The 7245-nt window shown below is 38.0% G+C and overlaps 1 protein-coding gene across 1 annotated transcript in view; it reads right to left on the reverse strand.

Annotated features, from left to right (window-relative positions):
• The window catches only part of LOC107594253 (myoglobin-like), a 13925-nt gene extending 11500 nt beyond the window's left edge, over positions 1–2425 (reverse strand). Inside the window, exon 1 of the mRNA XM_016284214.1 lies at positions 2302–2425. The gene's annotated coding sequence lies outside the window, so the exon portion shown is untranslated. The remainder of the gene's footprint in view (positions 1–2301) is intronic.
• Positions 2426–7245: the final 4820 nt, after the last annotated feature.

Below are 7245 nucleotides of genomic sequence, written 5' to 3' on the forward strand. Positions count from 1 at the left end.
ATATTAATGTAAAAACATTCAGTGTCTGCAGCACCAGTGCTATATGCAAAATAAGTTAGCATACATCCCTGGTATGATATTCATTGTTTTTACTGGAGGAAAAATAGGAAAATAACAGACAATAAAATTGGTGTCTTATCTCCATCCTGCCACTAGAGGTCACTCGAGACGCTGAAGTATAGGCACTTGTATCAAATGTAGCACTGCCAGTTGTCGTTGGAGATTTCCGTTCTTTCAATCGCTTTACGTATACGTCGACTTTCCATGTCCATTATTGTGAAACCCGCGAGACACAACAAAAACAGCTCCGATCACAGCGTCCTCCATCCTCCTGTTGTTAATGTTGTTCTTCTTTGTTTGTGTTGTTGAACGCCGCACACAAATGACGTCGCTGTCGACCGGCTTACGTCACTTCTTAGTACACGCTGTCGGTGCGAATGCAACCCTTTAAATAGTACTGGGAAATAGTTCGCGCAAAATCGTCCCAGTACTTTAGTACTGTACATTTAGTTCTGGAACTAAAGCGGTGCGAAAGGGCCTTATGTTAACGAAATTACAGTGTTTACAAAACTGACAAAAATAAGTTTTCTATGTGCTTGTGTAAAAATAATTGATTCTTTCTATGTGGTTTCCTCAAGAAAAGTGCATCAATCTCCTTGTTTCTGTTTCTTGTCTAACCTCTCTCCTATATGTTGCTGGCTCATTAATATTCAACATACGATTACCATACTGAGCAGAAATGCTCATTTAAAAAGTACTAGTATCTATTAAGTTCAGGATATCTCTGGTCTAAAAAGTTACTAGTAACTAAAAAAATAAGTACTAGTTCTATTTTTTCTTAACAAGAAGAGTATAATTAAATACTAGTCACTATTGGAATAAGTACTAGTATCTAATGATTAAGTACTAGTATCTAATGAACAAATACTAGTAACTTTACAAAATACACTAGTGCCTAAAGAATAAGCACTAGTACCTAATGAATAAGTACTAGTACTTATTCTTTAGATACTAGTATCTTTTCCATTAAGTACTAGTACTTATTCTTTAGATACTAGTATCTTTTCCATTAAGTACTAGTACTTATTCTTTAGATACTAGTATCTTTTCCATTAAGTACTAGTACTTATTCTTTAGATACTAGTATCTTTTCCATTAAGTACTAGTACTTAATGGAAAAGATACTAGTATCTAAAGAATAAGTACTAGTATCTAATGATTAAGTACTAGGATCTAATGAACAAATACTAGTAACTTTACAAAATACACTAGTGCCTAAAGAATAAGCACTAGTACCTAATGAATAAGTACTAGTACTTAATGGAAAAGATACTAGTATCTAAAGAATAAGTACTAGTACCATGAAAATAGATACTAGTACGGCTTATAGATTAAATGTTACAACGGCTTTCCATTTGGCAACACCCTGGTGAGAAATTGTGCGATAGGTTCAGAGCCTTCAGCTTTCTCAGGGAGGCCGACGATTCTCAGGTCGTCTACTTTGGCTCGGAGTAATGCTAATTCTTTGTCCTGAGACGTGATTCTTCTATCGTGTATTAGCATGCCATCTTCAGCCTCGGTTAAGCGCGACTCGTTTGACGCCACTCTGCCAATTAGACAATTAGAAAGGGCTTCCTGTATTGAGGTAACTGAGGTAGAAATACTGTCCAAGCGGCTGTCAATCTGCCGTCAATATTGCCCAAACTGATTCCTAGCAAGTGAATTTCAGTCAAAATGGCGTCGGTTTGATCTGACGAGGCCTCCTCCGTCTCGGCTTGTTTTTTCTTTGCATTTCTGGACGGCCGAGAAGGCGTGAAAAGCGAAAAATCTCGTGCTTCTTTGGTCTCGGACATTGTTGTTTGAACAATAAACTTTAAATAAAAGTATTTTAAGTCAATTTAACCAAAAGAGAATGGGGGGGAGGGAACTGGCACGGAGCTAACAGATTAAGCAGCCATCTTCAGCGAGGTCCCTCTCTTGAGTTTAATTTTAAACTTTTTAATCTGCAGTTATTTTACTATTTCACCCGGTCTCAATGAATTCTTCTTGAAAACTATGATTTCACTTTTAAGTAAAACATTTTTTTTAAATGTACTAGTTCACCCATCTCAAACAAATTCTACTACAAATTATTTTTTTAATGATTTTTAAAAATGAAATCACATATAAATTAATTTTGTTGCTATTACAAACATTTAAAGTATTAAAATAATATCTAAGAATGACAGGTACAGTCTGCTGGCAATAATTTGTATCTTAACTTTTTCACAAAGCAATAGAAAGTCCAGTCAAGCTCCTTACCGATATCAGCGTCCTCTCCGAAGAGCGTGTGACTGGTTGTGGGTTTGGAAAACTCCTCAAATGAGCTCAGATCTTCACTTTTCCCCCACTTTCAGCTTTTATACAGCGTCCTTGTGATGTCACTGCCACTGTCCATCTCCGTCTCTTGAAATGTTAACCCCCACCCCTCCGTTTGCCCCACCAGCATACAAACACACACACACAGGCTCTGCGACAGAAGCCATTTGAGAGACTCTGATTCCATCGCTGTATTATTCCACAACAGTTGCATTGCTGCACAACACACTGCTAGATTTACTTTAAACAGTCATTTTGGGATCATGCCAGAAGTTTGTTTTCTTGTTTTTCCATCGGTGCTTTTCTAGCATTTTCAATTCCACTTTTTCATGCTCTTCTACAAGTTCACGTAGTGGGGAAACAGATGAAGCATCTCTGAGTTTAATTTGGAGTGAATGGATGAACGTTCAGAAAGAAAAAAAAAGACACATGCAAACAAACACAGGAAAACATCTCTTAGCCTCAATCCCATGCTTTATATATATAAAATATGAACAATAAGGCATTAAAAGCAGTGCAACCCTTGACCATATCTGTGTTAGCACTCATTGTCTGTCTGCTGCAGTCACCAGACAGGTGTATTGATAGCATTTGTAGGGTTGTAGAATGTGTGTGTGTGTGTGTGTGTGTTTGGATAAGGGACTAGCCATTCCTCTCCATTTGGACTGGTTCAAAGACAGGTCAAGATCAGCATCCACTGCCAAACCTAAACCTGGCAGAAAAGAGGAAATAAAAATATACTGTCACTAGCTCTGAAAGTCACACGCTTTTAAAGTGAAGTGAAAAAATGAAGTGGCATGTGGCCAAGTATGGTGAACCATACTCAGAATTTCTGCTCTGCATTTAATCCATCCAAGTGCACACACACACACACACTGGCTCTGCGACAGAAGCCATTTGAGATGCTCTGATTCCATCGTTGTATTATTCCACAACAGTTGCATTACTGCATGACAGTCATTTTGAGATCATGCCAGACGTTTGTTTTCTTGTTTTTCCATTAGTGCTTTTCTAGCATTTTCACTTCCACTTTTTTCATGCTCTTCTACAAGTTCACGTAGTAGGAAAACAGATGAGGCATCTCTGAGTTTGATTTGGGGTGAATGGATGAACGTTCAGGAAAAACAAAACAATGACCATCACGTGTGCAAACAAACACAGGTAAACATTTATATTTACATTTAGTCATTTAACAGACGCTTTTATCCAAAGCGACTTACAATGAGGACAATAGAAGCAATCAAAATCAACAAAAGAGCAATGATATACAAGAGCTATAACAAATCTCAGTTAGCTTAACGCAGTACACGTAGCAAAGTTTTTTAAATCATATAATAAATAAAAGAAAATGAAAAAAAAATTTTTAATGAAAAGATAGAATAGGCAACGAATAGAGCCACTAGTGTTAGAGGCCTTTTTTTGCTTTTGTTAATTGTATAATAAATAACAGAAAACAAATAGATTGAATACAAAAATATTAGAGAAGCTAGTGTTAGTTTCTTTTTTTTTTCTTTTTTTTAAGAAAACAAGCAGTTAGTAAATGAATAGAGTGCAAGTCTAAATGGGGCGTTTTTTTAAGAATAGAATTAGAATAGAGAGTGCTAGAGTTAGAGGGTCAAATAAAGATGGAAGAGATGTTTTTAGCCGATTCTTGAAGATGGCTAAGGACTCAGCTGCTCGGATTGAGTTGGGCAGGTCATTCCACCAGGATGGAACTGTTACAAATGAGGCTCCCGCACTACGTCTCTCGCACCACCAGAGGGAGCCTTCACCTGAGTATTAACCACCTCATTCGGACTCAGTTTCCCATCAGCCTTCATACCTGGGACTGATCACTCTGCACCTGTCTTCAATTATCTCACACACACACCTTTTAAGGCACTATTATCTGCTCTTCAGTGCGAAGTCTTGATTTGCCCCGGTGATAATTTCTGAGCATTTTCTTTTATTCTGCCTACCTGTGTATTGGCCTGGACTGTTTATCTCGTGTTCTGATTCTTGCTGCCAGCCCCGACCCCTTTAGCCTGTTTATCGACTGTGTTTGGTCGCCGCCTGCCCCGATTCTCTGCCCGTTCTCTGGATTACGTCTACTGCTGGTTATCCTATTCTACTGCTGTTTTCTGCCCTGCCTTGTACTGCTTTTGTCTAATAAACTGCATATGGATCATCAAGCTACTGACTCGTCACAGGAACATTTAATTTAAAAGTCTGTGAAAGTGATTTTGTGCCTCTTTGAGATGGCACAATAAAGCAACATACACTTGCAGAATGCAAGCTTCTAGAGGGCACATAAGACTGAAGTAATTAATTTAGGTGAAGGGGTGCAGAGCCAGTGGTGGTTTTGTAGGCAAACATTAATGCCTTGAATTTTATGCTAGCAGCTATTGGTAGCCAGTGCAAATTGATAAACAGAGGTGTGACGTGCATTCTTTTCGGCTCGTTAAAAATTAGTCTTGCTGCCGCGTTCTGGATTAATTATAAACTTTTGATAGAACTGGCTGAAAGACCTGTCAAGAGAGCATTGCAATAGTCCAGCTTAGACAGAACAAGAGCTTGAACAAGGAGTTGTGAAGCATGTTCCAAAAGAAAGGGCCTGATCTTCTGTGGGACCAGGCAGTTTTTAGCAATGTGGTCATAACTCCAAGGTTTCTGGTTGTTTTTGAAGGAGTCATGGTTGATGTGCCTAACTGGATGGTGAAATTGTGATGAAACGATGGGTTTGATGGAACCATCCTCCTGTCAACTCTACTGGCAAAGGGCATCTCAGGAACCGCACTCCAGTGGTTTGAGTCTTATTTCTCAGATAGGTCCTTCAAGGTATCTTGGAGAGGTGAGGTGTCCAAGTCACAACATCTAACTACTGGAGTGCCTCAGGGCTCTGTTCTTGGACCACTTCTCTTCTCTGTCTACATGGCATCAGTGATGGATCTGGTGGTTAACCATGTCAAAAGCAGCGAACAGATCCAGCAATATAAGTATTGAAGATTTGGAATCCACTCTTGCCAGTCTTAGGGCTTCAACAACTGAGAGCAAGGCCGTATCAGTTGAATGTCCACTTCTGAAGCCAGATTGGTTGATGTCCAGGAGGTTGTTCTGTGTGAGGAAGGCTGAGACTTGGTTGAACACGGCTCTTTCAAGTGTTTTTGCAATGAAAGGAGGAAGGGAAACCGGTCTGTAGTTCTCTAAAAGAGATGGGTTAAGGGTGAGTTTCTTAAGTAGAGGGGTTATACGAGCCTGTCTAAATGCTGAGGGGAAAACACCCCACAGCAATCATTTCAGAAGTGAGGGGGACAGAAATGTCAAATGTAATGATAATAGGCCTAATAATATTTATTTGTTTATGTCTAATTGACAAAAAAAACTTTCTTATCTCTTACTTTTAATTGGCTAAGAAATAAAAAACACTGCTGGACAATAACCAATCATTTGTCTTTTATAATATTTTTGATATATATTTTAATCATGACAATTTTATGGTTATGATTGTATAATCAGTATAATAGTTTACATACTACAAACACTTTTTCCATTTTTATCACAGAATAAGGCAGAAAATATATTTTATAGCTTCTGTACTGTAATTAATGCTATGTAAATTACCACTGTATCATTCATATAAAAAACTTGAAATACACACATAAACCATATCGCAATCATTTATTGTCTTTACGTTTCATCACTTAAGGTTTATGCTTGTTATTCCACTTAGCTACAGTGATAGCGGGATGCCTTTGTCCATATTAGGGATTTCCTGGCATCAAAAGTTACTTCTATCATATGAGTCCGTTTTGGACTTTCTGTAGGAGAGCTCCCTCCGGCTTCGAGTATGAATGAAACATACAGCGCATGAGAGTGTTCAGCGCTGCATGATGTTCACATCGTTTTGGATAAGAATAAAACGTATCCAAAACAACGTGACTATATTGTCTCTTTTAATTTAAATCCAGATTTATACACATTGGCCCTTGAAAACCTCTATGTGAACACACTTACCCGAGAAAAAGTGCATGGGAAGAGTTTAGGTTTTATTAAAAGTCGGGGGGACACTTCCCCCGCGTATTGTACACCCATGCTACAGGGAGCCACCGCAGAGGGATGAAAGAGCGGAACATTATTTTCACGTATCACCTGGACTAGTAATGAAATCTGCTTTGTTTACTGCAGACTGACAATTCCAGAGACCAAAAGAAAAAGAAAGTAGTGTTTTAGCAGATATAGGCAAAGTGCACAGGTTGTTATGATTGCGCTGCCTATAGTGTGTGATGTGTGGTTTGTGAGTGGTAGTAATAGTAGGGATATGGAAACACACACACTGAACAAAATTATAAATGCAGCACTTTTGTTTTTGCCCCCATTTTTCATGAGCTGAACTCAAAGATCGCAAACAATTTATTTTAGCTACATTTAATTTAAAAAAATATGTTGAAAGTTAGTCAAATAAATTTGTATGTACTGCCAAATTCTCTGAAACGTCTTTGGAGACGGCTCATGGTAGAGAAATTAACATTCAATTCACGGGCAACAGCTCTGGTGGATATTCCTGTTCAGTGTCTTGCTCAAGTGTCTCGTGGTATTGAGGGTGGAAGAGAGCGCTGGTTATTCACGGTCTGTGTAATGCTTCGCAATTTAATTTTCAGACCATATGGTGCAAATGCAAAAATAAAAAAAATTAAACCAAACGTTAATTTAAAAAAATAAAATAATTCAGTTACTTCATAAATGAATAACTGCCATTTTCTCTCCTTTTTTCAATTTTACTTTTGCTAAGTTGTGTTTTCATAAATGATAAATGAGATCTAAATTATTTTCTATTTTTACCCTTTTTTACCCATCATCTCCATGATTATCTCATTAACTTTAACTCTTTGAGGACTTGGGATATGACTG

This window comes from Sinocyclocheilus grahami, unplaced genomic scaffold (genome assembly GCF_001515645.1).
Source record: "Sinocyclocheilus grahami isolate Dianchi unplaced genomic scaffold, SAMN03320097.WGS_v1.1 scaffold181.1, whole genome shotgun sequence".
Lineage (NCBI taxonomy): Eukaryota > Metazoa > Chordata > Actinopteri > Cypriniformes > Cyprinidae > Sinocyclocheilus > Sinocyclocheilus grahami.